We start from the raw sequence: 13,926 nt of genomic DNA, 5'->3' as shown, positions 1-13,926 counted from the left end.
CTCTTCTCATAATCTTTTTTTCTTGAGAAAAACATTGTATTTAAAGGAAAATTAAAGTGGAGATCTTCAAACGCAATAACTCATCAGATCCCACTTCTCAGATGGGACTTGGGGAAGTTGATTGGATGTGTAATGATGTATCACTTCCTTTCAGGCTGCAGTGCAGGGAATCATGGTAGTGATGTGGAGGGAGTCTCTCCTAAAGAAGGAACTGAGACCATCCAAAGTCTCCATCAGACATTTCTTGTGATGTGGTCATGCAGATGAGATGATTCCAGATTGAAGGCACTGGGTAGAAAGGGGAGACACCTTCAGAAAGTAGAAATGCAAAGCAAAGTATGGAGTGTAGAGCCTGAAGGAATGCCTTATACATAAGGTATGTAGTGTAAGTGGCTGTTCTGGTTGGAACAGTGGCCATAAGGTGCCACAAATGTGCCTGTATAAACTTGACAGTTGTCCTGTCTTTCTTTCTGTTCCTGTGGTGTCCCATGCTTCCTGGGAACAAAACAGGGAGAAACTGGCTTTTCTTTTCAGGCTTACTGTGCAGGATTGGTGATTTCATTTCTCTTTCACCATGGTTTGTAGGCTGCACCTATGCTGAGGGAGTTTTATCCTGGGACACATCTATGACCTAGAGCTGGATGAATGACAAAGATCGGTGTTGTTTGACTGCATTCATGGATAAGAGAATTCCTTTCATTGCAAACAATCATCTTTTATCACTCAAACTCCCATTTGTTGATTAATTCTTGAAGTCAATTATCTTAAATAGCTTTGTGCATCTTAGGGCTTAGTGTGAGACTACAATATGTTTTCTAAGAATTTTATCTTTCTTTTTTTCATACACATGTTTAGATTTCTGTTTTTTTTCTGGCAAAACTAGCTTGAATATTTTGTGAGATGTGGAGTAAAGAAAGCTTACATCTGAAATTAGTGGTTTGAGGAGTCAGCTCTTGCCTCAATTTCACGTAAAATTTCTAAGAGACAGTGTTAGGGCATCACCCAACCTGCTGCCTTCAGTGGCACATTTGCTGTTTATTGCCTTCCTAGATTAGTGTAAACATATGAAAACCTAGAACTAAAATGTTTGGCAAAATATTTTTATTATAAAGGTTGAATTCCTTCAAACCATATATATTTACATAGGAAAAATCTTTGATAAACTACTCAAGCCTATAATTCTTTCCTTCTATAATTCCATTCCCACTCAAAAAGCAATTAGAAACCTCTTTGAATGTATTATGGTATATGATTACATATGTGCATATAAAATATGTATGTATTTCATATATACATACATGTATGTGTGTATAAAGTTATCTTTTATTGAATATGTGTGTTTGTGTAGAAGATATTAAAACAGGGCTTTTCTTCTTTAAAAAAATTTTTTTTAATGTTTATTTATTTTTTGAGAGAGAGAGAGAGAGAGAGTGTGTGTGAGCGGGGGAGGGGCAGAGAGAGAGAGGGAGACACAGAATCTGAAGCAGGCTCCAGGCTCCGAGCTGTCAGCACAGAGCCTGACGTGGGGCTTGAAATCACAAGCTGCGAGATCAGGATGTGAGCCGAATTCAAACGCTTAACCAACTGAGCCACCCAGGCGCCCCAGGGCTTTTCTTTTCCTGTGAGCTGAAGCCCCAATGCAAAATGCTGAAATCCAACCACAAACTTTGTATTGACAACTGTTGGTTGCCACAGCAGATTTGCACTGGCAGAAAGACAAACACACCAGTTGGGTGAATCAAATTAGATTTCCTTTTCCCAATAATACAGAGGGAAGCTGGTGAAGTCAGCAAGAGTCCTCAGGACATTTATGGAGGTGTTAGCTTCCATAAATAGCAGGGTAGACATTTGTGGATGTCAATGTCTGAGTCAGCAGGAACCTGTTGGAACCTCAGGAAGCACAACTGCGGAACCCACTCCCCAAGTTAGCATTATACATATACATATGAAGCAGGGGCATGTCTGTAGACTATGCCTAATGTAGTCTGGCTGTGTGTTGAGAGGACCACCTCATCTGAGCTAAGTATTTTTATCTCACAGACCTCAGGATCATACAAGGTGACTGCTGAGTAAAACAGAAAGCAGAACACTCACGCATGAACACATCTCTCATTTATCACCCTTGTCCTCCCCAAGCTGAGTAATCCTGGTCCAGGTAAGCTCCTAAACCTAAAAGTGGCAGAATAGGACCAGGCTGGTTATCCAGAGCTCTCTGGAAGTTAGATCAGTCACAGAGCTTATACTTCAGCCACTAATGAGGCTATATTTATTTCTTCTATTCTTTCTCTAGCTTGATGGCTTAGTCTTAGAGTTCACTAGTTATTTTCTTCAGGTGTATAAACATTTTTTTTGTGTGGGAACGATTCAGAGCCTATGCTATAGTAGGACTAAACGATATCTAACATGTTCCTATTATTTCTCTAGCCCTTCACTATCCAAGGGGATTTATCCAGCTGAGACAGGCCAGTGTGGGCTGGCACAGTGAGAGGGCTGGGACGGTCCCATCAGTCCCCATAGTTAAACTGAAATGAAGGAGCAAATATTGGGGAATTAAAAGTACTTTTGGATAAATTTGAGACCTAAACTTTTAACAAAAATCTCTAATGGCATAGAATCAAAACTATGAAAGTGGTCTTATTGATACAATCTAGACATTTTTACAATTTTAGCTCTAAGTATTGGTCTGTGTTTTTCAGCACAGCATCTCAGTGGGATAATAATAGCACTTATTTCCAGGGCAGTTTTCAGGCATGAATGTTGGCTTGTATTTTCAACATTACTCCCATCTCTATGCATTCTCACAGTTTGCTGATGTAGTCCTTGGACTCATCTCCCTTCCAAAGTAATTTCCTCCCAATTTCAACTTCTGAATATCTCACATGGGTTGCTTATTCATTATCCATACCAAACAGGTTGGTGAAATATTTGTACTCTTCCAATGAAGTGACTCAAGCTACAAGGCCTGCGGAGAAAGGGAAGGGAAAAAAATGAGACAAGTTGGCATGCACAGCTCTTCCTTTGTATGAATTTCATTTTAGACACTCAACATAAACACTGAATGGGTCAAAGGCTGTTAATATTTGAAAATATTTTCAGCTCTTTCAATATCTTCTGATTTTTTTTATATTAAAAAAGAAACATAAAGGCAGTTATTCACATGATATTTTCTCTTCTGTTTAGCAATGACAATTTTGCAGAACTGGCCCAAGCCAAATTGGAAAAAGGGAGGAAACTTTCTTTACTAGGCTTCTGGGTTTTGCCAATGCATACTGTGTGACTTTGATCAGTTGTATAAATTCCCAGAGCCTCAGGTTTTCTCATCGATAAAATGATATGATATTGGCTGTCCCTCGGGATTACGAATTCACTGGATAATTTATGTCCTTCTACTCTGTGCTGTATTCTGGGGAGAGGAATGAATAAGAGATAAGGGTCTTGGCCTCCTCATGCTTATATTCCAATGAGAAGAGATAGGATATAAATAAATAAAATGTATTGTTTATCAGATAATGATAAGCCCTTTGAGAGAAAAATTAATTGGGAAGGGGGGAATGAGGTGGGACACCATTGTGCAATGTCAAATACCCATATCAGAGATGCCTTCTGTGATGATGTGATCAAGAGATATTTGAGCAGATACTGAGGAAGTAAGGAATCAAACCATGGATGAAGTCCTTAAACTATCTACTTGGTTTAGCATGAAATCATTTTGAATTCTTTCCCTGTCAGTTATGTCATTAGAATGTAAGCTCCCTAAAATCATTTATTTTTGTTTGTTTTGTTTATTGTTGTATTTTCAGCATCTAGAATGGTGTCTGGTATTCAGGGAAGGTACACAGATATTTGTTGAATAATGAATAAATGGACAAGCCAGTAAACTAGGAATAAGTAACAAGGGATTAAATAACCAGGAAGTAACTGGGAATAAGTAACTCGTAGGAAAAGAGAGCCATTTGTCCTAGAAGCAAATTAAAGAGAGTATTTGAAGGGATAGTGATAAACTGTGTGAAATAGTGCTCATAGGTTGGATAAGACAAGTTCTGAAAACAGTACTGCTGTAAAAGAATTCTTGAGTTTGTTTGCCTTCTCTCAGTCATGCAACGCACCAGACTGAATGCTAACAGCCTTCCTTTGGCTTTCCCAAGCGTGGTATCAAAGCTCAAGTGTGTACTCTCCCTAGCCTACAGATTTAGGCCAGCTTTTTTTCTTGTGCACTAGCCAATGCTCACGCTTGTCACATTGGGAGCATGCACAGGGAGCCAGCCACAGGGTGGAAGGGTGTGTTGGTGAGGCATGTAGAATGCTGGGAGTGCCCATTGGCCAGTTGGGATCTGTGGGTAAGGCATCCCCAGTGACTTGTGGGCAAGCTTCTTAATGGAGTCCATAGATATAGTTGGTAGGATCTGGTTCCCTTTAATGCCCTCTGAGAGTCCTATCTGTCACTCTCCCAGCCTCTACCTGCCCCTTAATTGTCCAGCTCACGACTTAGTACTCTGGATCCAGTGAGAGAAAATGGGCCTCCTTGGCAGCATCCTTCACAGCTCAGGAAGCCAGATACTCATTTGCATATTTTCACTTTACCCTGCAGGTGAAATCAGAAACCAAGAAGGTCTCTCTTGGCACTGAGCTCTTCTGCCTTGGGGGAGGGGTGATGTCAGTAAAACCAAACTGTTCCTCTTATCCTCTCCAATGTATCACCAAACTCATATATATATGAGCACACACACACACACACACACACACACACACACGCACACACACATAATGTGTGCTGGAACTTCTTCCCTGGTTCTTAAATTTTCACAAAGACTCTCTCATTGATGGGTGTTTGTCTAAGACAGTGTTCTCCAGGGGCTCTCAGATCATGGCTGGTAGGGGACAGAGCTTGTTTACTGGTTTCTGCAGGGTCCACAGCCTGGAATGAGATCTGTTTGCTTATTACCCAATGTCTGGGTTAGTTAGACTCTTCCTGAGTCCCTTGGTATATGGTGCTGGATCCCACAGCTCCCACAAAGACACTTTTGTCCATGGATGAATGCCAAATTGTTGTTATAATTGAGTGGCATATAAGTTTGGGATGCCTGTTTGGGCATGTTTTTGATGTCTCTCCTTTGCACCCTATTTTCTAAAATTTAGTCATTTTTTACTGTCATCACAGAGACTGAGAAATCCCACAATCTTGTGTCTATAAGCTAGAGAACCAGGAAAGCCAGTGGTATAATTCAGTTCAAGTCTGAAGTTCTGAGAACCAGGGGAGCCAATGCTATATATCTCAGCCTAAGGGCAAGAGAAGTTGGGATGAGTTGTCTCTACTCAACAAGTAAAACAGGAAAAAAGGGATTATCCATTTTAGTATCAGACAAGGAAGAGTATTAATATGGATATAAGTGTGGATAAGTAATTGGATTCGGTGATGGAGATGTGAAGTAATAGTTTTTTCGTATTATTTTTAAATTCACATACACTAAAGTTCACTCCTCTGATGCACAGTTCTAAGTCTTTAACAAATGAATAGGTTTTACATCTGTCATGACCATCCTGATGCACTCAAAAATTCTGTTGTACCACTCCTTTCTAGTTACCTCTTCAGCCCCCCTATGATCCCTGGTTGCCACTGGTCTGTTCTCCATTCCTATAGTATTGTCTTTTCCAAGATGTCATAAAAATGGAATCCTGGTTTGTAGTTTTTTTGGTCCAACTCTTTACACTTAGAAAAATGCATGGGAGATTCATCCATGCTGTACCATGTTATCAATATATTGTTGCTTTTCATTGCTGACTAGTGTTTCATTATGCCAATGTACTACTGTTTGTTTATTCTTTCACTGGCTGAAGTATATCTAGATTGTTGTAAACAAAGTTGCTATAAACAGCTATATGCAGATTTTTGTGTGTTCACAAGTTTTCATTTCTTTTGGATAAATATCTAGGCATGGGATTACTGAGCCTTCTGCTAGGTGTATATTTAATTTATTAAGAAACTGCCAGGTTCACCTGGGTATCTGAGTTGCTCAGTTGGTTATGTCTGACTTTTGATTTCAGCCCAGGTCGTGATTTCAGGGTCATGGGATTGAGCCCCAAATCAGGCTCTGTGTTAAGCATGGAGCCTGCTTAAGGTTCTTTTCCCCCTCTTCCTCTACCCCTTCCCCATATGCACATGCTTGCTCTCTCTCTCTTTCACTCTTTCTCTCAAAAAAAAAAAAAAAAAAAAGGAAAATTCCATACCTCCCCATACTCCTTCACTCTGCCCAGTGAGTATGGCCCCTCATCACCACCTCATGGCAGATAGTCTCTCCTTTGCTGTCCTACCCACCTTTCCCTTGCAGTGTATTCAATAAATTTCTATCTCTTAAAAAAGAAAGGAAGGAAGGAAGGAAGGAAGGAAGGAAGGAAGGAAGGAAGGAAGGAAGGAAGGAAGAAAGAAACTGCCAAATTGTTTTCCAAGGTAAAATCAAAATGTAAGAGCAATTCAGCTACTCCATATCCTCACAGCACTCAATATTGTCCAAAATTTAGTCATTCTAAAAGGTATGCAGGGATTTCTCATTGTGTTTTAATTTGTATTTTGATAATATTTGATGATGATAAACATATTTAAAATGTTTAGTTGCCATCTGTATGTCTTCTCTGGTGAAGCGTCTGTTTAACTTTTTTTGCTCATTTAAAAAATGTCTTCTTATTGTTGAGTTTTAAACATTTCTTTATATATTTTAGATTCAAATCAAAATCAAATATTTCATGATTTGAAAATATTTCCTCTAGTCTGTGGCTTGTCTTTTCCTTCTTCTAACAGAATTTTCACAAAGCAAAGGTTTTAAATTTTGATAAAGTCCAATTTATTCATTCATTTTTCTTCATGGATTTTTTTTGGTGCTATACCTAAGAAATCTTTGCCTAGTCCAATATCAAAATACTTTTCTCCTATATTTTCTTCTGTAAGTGTTTTGTCTCATGTTTTCATTAGATATATGATTTATTTTGTGTTAATTTCTTTAGGTGTGAGGTATAAGTAGAATTTCTTTTTTCCTTTTCTTTCTTTCTTTCTTTCTTTCTTTCTTTCTTTCTTTCTTTCTTTCTTTCTTTCTTTCTTTCTCCTTCTCCCCCTTTTCTTTCCATATACATGTTCAATTTTTCCAGCACCATGTATTTAAGAGATTCCTTTCCCTATTACATTGTCCTTGCAATTTTGTAAAAAAATGATTTGTAAAAATTAATATAATTATATTGGTGTTGGTCTTCTTTTCTGAGTGCTTTGATTTTCTTGGTAAAATAAGCAAAATCACAACCTGAAAATTAGGAAGGTAGAATAACTGTTGGAATTTAAGTATAAAGAAAAGAGATATAAAATTAATTTATTAATTCAACAACTTATAAGTATGCCTATTTTGTACCAGGCACTATTTTAATTTCTGTGCATACATTGGTAAGAAAAATAGACAAATCTTCTGTCCTGAGAGGATTCTCATTTTAGTGTGTTGAAATATACCTGTAGGAAAATGAGTGATTAAAGTAAAATGTAAGTAGAATTCCAACCAACCTTAAAGGCCCACTTGAGGATAGTGGGCATACATTTAATTGAGAACAGTCAGCAAAGCATCTATTCTCCAGATTTATTCATTCATTCATTCATTCATTCATTCATTCATTCTCCAGCTGCTCATATGCCAGACTGTAGACTGGTCAGAGATTGACTTAACTGGGTTAGGAATTTCACCAAGAGGAATGGTAGAGAGAGAATATGGCAAGGGAATTGAGAGTGTATGTGATTATGATCAATGATCTTGAAACCTCAGGAGAAATAGAAAACATGAGACAAGCAAGAGAAGTGAAAAAATGATAAAGTAAATTAATTGAAAGTTATGGCGATCAAAGGATTGTTGAGGAGGGTGCAAGGAATGAGATGGAAAGACAGAAGGTAGTGGTTGGTCAATAAAGTCCTAGATATTGAGATTAGATGGTGAGAGGTCCTGTTCCTGATAATGACAGGGAATGATGAGTTATTTGCTAAAATAGTTTAGGGGGTAAGATATTAGTGTAAGGGGTAAGCAGGTACTGTAATCTTCGAGGAATGAGGTGAGATTGAATGGCCTAGACATCTGTAGATATCTGCATCTAAATGGGGTATATTAGTTTCATAATCCTTCTGTAAAGAATTAGCACAAAATTGCAGTTCTGGAAGTCAGAATTCTAAAATCACTTACACTGGGCTAATGTCAAGGTGTCAACAAGGCTGGTTCCTTTTGGAGGCTTTGAACAAAAAGATCTATTTTCTAGTCTTTTAGGCTTTCTGTGGCTTCCTTCATTCCTTGGCTTGTTTCCTTTTCCATCTTTAAAGCACATCACTCAACTCTCTGCTTCTATGGTCCTACCAACCCTCTCCTCTTCTTTTGTCAAATCTCTCTTTGCCTTCCTCTTATAAGGCCATTTATTATATTTAGGATGTACTTGACCTGGATAATCCAGGATACTCTCCCCATATCAAGACCCTTAACTTAATCAAATCTTTGCCATATAAGATAACATTCACAGGTTCTAGGAATTAAGACCTGGATATTTTGGGGGACCAGTATTTAGCCCACTATATGATGGTATAGACTGATGGAATGAGCTTCAAAGGAGCCTGGAGGTTTAGTAGGAAAGAAATTTAATGGTCTGGAAGTATCAATGAGGCAAAGGAGGACACCCATTTCTATATCATAAAGGACAAGGAGAGAAAATAGGCTCCCCTTAAGAGGGACTAAAGAAAAACAGTAGTATCAGAGACTAGTCAGATTTCCACTGGAGCATAAAGGTAGAGGGAACTTTCAGAAAGTTAATGATAGTGAAGATTTTGCTGATCACCTATCTTGAACTCTGGGCATAAGGGAAGTATTTGAGGAGAGGGAAAGTGTGAGATTGAGTACAATTTGTAGATATGCTCTATTTTCTGAGGTTATAAAATGTTGTTGAAAAATATGGGACCAATCTAACATATTTTCCCCTTATTGGTCACTTAATGTTTCTGTGTGAATGTTTTACTCCATATCTTTAAAGTACAAAGTAACTTTACTAGATATGATTGTTGACTACTCTTGGGTTTACTTTCCAAGTACTTAGTGTACCCAATTCAATATGTAGAAACAATGTGGTTGTTGTTGTTTTTCAGAAGAAAAAATGCTTTGTATTGTGCTTTAAATTTTTATTTTTTTCAATTGTTATGTTTTCCTTCTTTAGGTATTTCAACTACACCTAAGTTTTCTTTGAATGTCTTTTATATCTTTCACTTGAAAATCCTTTGTATCTTTATTTCTGTTTCATTATAGTCCCTTTTTCCCTCTTCTTTCCTCTATTTTTCCTACTTTGCTTTGAATTTATATATTCTTGTATTTCTTCACATTTTGTCTTTAATTTTTTTCACTTTCTTTTTATTTATCCATGACTTCTGTTAACCTTTTAAAAAATATATATATTTGTCTAGTCATTTAATCTGAGATGTTCTAATTTTGACTTACACTCTTCTTTCAGAGCTTTGATAATCTTATTTGATTATAATCTTGTTTCATATGTTTGAATGCAATAGCATTTCCTGGATTATTAGTAGGACGTTTCTATATGGGAGTATGGCTGGGCTATGGTAGCTCTTGCCCCAAAGCTCAAGAGCTTTGCTATCTATCTAATCTCTATATCTATCATCTATCTATCTATCTATCTATCTATCTATCTATCTATCTATCATCTATCTATCTATCTATCTATTTTCTATCTATCTATCTATCTATCTATCTATCTATCTATCTATCATCTGTCTGCCTATCATCTGTCTACATGTTTTAGCCACTTACACATCTTTCAGGGCTGGCCCAATATGATTCAGGTAGGTTTTCTGCCTCTACTTCTGTACTGTCTAGAGCTCTACTAGCCTTGCTTTTTGTGGTGATCTCATCGTTAACATTCTTCTTTGCTATTACAGTACTCTATGCACTACTGATTTCTTCTGCCACAGAGTATCTGAGCTTTATCTCTCCCTGGGATCCCCAGTGTTCTCCCCCTTCCCAATGTGATTTCTGTTTCTGTAGTTTTACTTCAGAGTGGACCTTTCCTTCTACAAGGGAAGGTTTATTAGACATTTTTGTATTCCACTAGTGATTTGGTCTCTTCTACATTATTTGAATTTCTTGTTTCTCCATTAGTTGGTGTCCTGGAGTCTTTGTGCACTAACCTCTTATTTGAAGCCTAGAGGGACTTCTTTAAAATTTATTAGTTGTCCTCAAATTTACTCACATAGGGTTACATTCAGTCTGTGGTCCTCTCCTTTTGGGGTTAAGTATTTATTGGTGACTACTTACACATCCTTCCACTTATTTTCTTTTTACCACTAACACTGTATAGCTAGCTGTTGGAGTTGGAAGACCTATGTTATTACTGGTATTTTGGCTTCACCTGAATACTCAGGAGCGTTCCTTATTACCTAGTTTTATTGAAGATATCATTGGCCATTTTAATTTTCTTCAAGTGCCTTAATTGTACTTTTAGCATTTTCTGTGTGAGGGGATTTGAGGAGATTATAAAAAATTTACTAAGTCTCTTTTCACTGCCTTCATATTGCCTCTAGAAGCCTGTCCTTGCTCTTTTTTAATTTTTTTAATCTTGAAGGATGTCTTTGTTTCCAGCATTATTAAATTTCATGATGGCATGCCTTTGAGTCTATTTTTATACTTTCACCGGGTACTTTCTTGACTCTCTCAAAGTGGGCACTCAGGTCTTTAAGTACTTTGAAAATCTCTTAAATAATTTATTTGATTTTTTTTCACTCTATTTTTTTCTTTTATTTCTTTCTGGAACGTCTTTAATTGGATATTGAGTATAATGAAGGCCTTCTACTATATTTTTTACTTTACTCTCCTATTTTCCATTTTCTTGTCTTTTTGGCATACTGTGTACGAAATTTTTTCAATTCCTTCTTCCAAACTGCCCACTGAGTTTTTCATGTCTACTCTTCTTTTTGAAAACCTGAGAGCTTTTACTTTTTGTCTTCTGAGTGTTTTTTTCTTTATTTTTTATATCATCCTATGATGGCTCTTGGATGCAGTAACTTATTTCTCTCAGGACATTAATGATAGTTAAGGTTTATTATTTTTTTAAGTTTTTTTCTCCTTATGTAGTTATTTTTTCTTTTAATCCAAATTGCTACTTTTCTATTGGGTTGGTTTTTCTTTGATTTTATTAGCCTTCTTAAAATGGTAATCTTTGGTTGAAAGCTCATATATAAAATTAGAGCAAGTTATGGAGTGTGTGATAAAATTCTGATTAATCTTAATTAATTTAAAATTTAATTTTATTAATAATTTCTTAGAGCTGGAAAGAAGGGGACTGGAGGGTGATAGCTAATGGGTATGGAGTTTCTTTTTGGGGTAATTAAAAGTCAATTGTGATGACAATTGCACAGCTCTATGAATATATTACAAATCATTGAATTACATTTTATGATATGTGAATTATATCTCAATAAAGCTGTCAAAAATATACTTGTAATTCTCTGCTAATGTAAGAGAGAAACAGAAACCTACAGACTTTGGAACAAAGAGGGAGATCTAAGTCTTAATGTATGAGTAAATTTTCAACAAATTCTCATGCTTTTAGTGCTCATTGAATCCATTTCCAAAAATATTATTCTGCCAATTCTTCAGGTATTTAGGTATTTATTTTAAATCAAGAGTTCAAGAGATTGCATTTTCAACTGTTCTTTTTAATGTTTATTTATTTTTGAGAGAGATAGAGAGAAAGACAGACCATGAATGGGGGAGGAGTAGAGAGAGACAGAGACACAGAATCTGAAGCAGGTTCCAGGCTCTGAGCTGTCAGCACAGTGCCCGATACATGGCTTGAACTCACAAACTGCAAGATCATGACCTGAACTGAAGTTGGACACTTAACAGTCTGAGCTACCCAGGCTACCTTGAACTTTTTATACTATAGGTTTAAGATTAACCTTTCTCAATGTGCTCTTAGTTACCATTTTTCTGCTTACCTTCCACCTTTTAAAATAGTTGCTGTTTTCTTCTCTCATTCTGCTTTAATGGGTTTATATCTTAGACTTTCATTACATTTTTTTAACAACTGATAATCAATTTATTAAAAAGGATGTTTTCTGCATCTGCAATGGTGACTTCAACCTCAACTCCTGGCTCAATAGTGATGGAAGTAATCTGTTTAATAATGTCAGAAGGACTGCAAATCAGTGAAAATGATCCCAAGTCTTAGAACCTTCACCACAAGCAGTTTTTCTTGCAGTGATTCTCAGAATCACAGGTCCTTTCACTTTGGGATTCTTTTCCCTTGCATCTCTGATCAAGTCAGCACGTACCTTCTCCAAAAGGTTTACACTGTGGCTAGTTAGAGTAATTCTAATTTGGTGAATCGCCACCTTTGGTTCCGTGGGTGCCTTCCCAGTGTCTTTAAAAGCCATGGCTGCAGCATGGCTTCCTAACCAACTTGCTCCTCAGCAGAAGCAAACAGCAGGGAGTCAGAAATAGGAGCAGGGTGCCCAGAGCTCTGCTGGATCTGCCACCATATTCCTCAAACAGCTTAAGAGACTTTCACTGAAGTTTTAATCAAGTTTTAGGAGGAAATAAAAATAATGCATGTTTTTATTCAGGAACCTTTATCTGGAAGTCAATAGGCTACATTTGTTTACTTTTTAGAATTCATATTAGAAGGAAGTTTAAATTGTTAAAATCCATCTGCTTTTATAACTGGAAATATTCTGATATATGTTCAATTGTCAGGATTGGCTTTGGTAGTTTACAAGTAACTGGTTAGGCAAGATGGCAATTATACCAGGACTGAGTTACAATTGGATATATTCCAACAAGATGTTGTTTGGGGGTTAACATAAAAATACATAAATTATTAGCTAATTTGCCAAATTGTTTGTCAATTCACTAAAATTATTAGCTAATTTAAGTGAAAACACCTAAAAATGTCTTTTTAATTAACTTGAAAAATCCTAGCAAGCTACATTACTGCACATAAACTTAGATACTGAGGAATTAGCTTTTGATTTTAAGAAGTTCTCTTTTCCTCTGTTTAGCACTTTTAGCTATCTGTATCATAATTTCTATTTTGAAATGCATTATACTGTGTACAATTTCTTCTACTTATATTTTAAAAGATTGTGAATGCAATTTTTAGGACTTCTTTTTATTTTCTTAGGTTTGAGAGTTTTCCTGCCCTAAATTTGTGAGACACAATGGAGTGGAGAACTAAGATAAGTATCCAAATTATGTTTCTATATTCCATGCCTGTATTTTATAGCTATTTGATTTCAAAATATTTTTCTTTGGTTCACTTTTACAGTCTTTGCTATTTCTTTGTATTTATTGACACCTCTGTATTGCTATCTGTGTATTTTCCATCAGTTTATAATTTATATATTTCATTTAAAGAATTACCTCATTTTAGAATCAAAGATGCAAAGGGTCCTTCAGTAATAGCTAAAATTCCAAATTTCCTTTCTCAAAATCTATATGATGAAAAAAATTTAAATAGTTAAACAAAAATTGAATTTGAGACAAACATATCAGGTGGAAACACTCATGCAAGCTTTTATAGTTATTTTTTTAGAAAGGATCACAGATTAGTTCTACTAAGTTTAGAAAAGATTATTATTCACATGTCTAAGATAAATGGTAAAGTTAAGTATAAGTGATTATTTGTAGGTAAGAGACATAGATGACAATAATTCTTTTTTTATTTGCTGTAATACATAATACAAGAACAAAGCTCTCTGTGGAATGGCTTTTATGTACTTAGAAGAAATAATGAAAGTCGATTTGATGTATTACAAAATTCATATTTGGAATTCACTACCATTTGGTTGTTATTGAAACAAATTTTTCCTCTGCATTTTTAAAAAGTTGAATAATGTTTTTTCATTAATCATCTTTT

At 36.1% G+C, this 13,926-nt stretch overlaps 1 pseudogene; it reads right to left on the bottom strand.

Moving 5' to 3' along the window:
* Positions 1–12,445, bottom strand: part of LOC107180365 — a 35,213-nt pseudogene extending 22,768 nt beyond the window's left edge.
* Between the last annotated feature and the right edge of the window lie 1,481 nt (positions 12,446–13,926).

The sequence above is a fragment of the Panthera tigris genome, chromosome B2 (genome assembly GCF_018350195.1).
Source record: "Panthera tigris isolate Pti1 chromosome B2, P.tigris_Pti1_mat1.1, whole genome shotgun sequence".
Taxonomy (NCBI): domain Eukaryota; kingdom Metazoa; phylum Chordata; class Mammalia; order Carnivora; family Felidae; genus Panthera; species Panthera tigris.
This window is presented reverse-complemented; position numbering and strand designations above follow the sequence as displayed.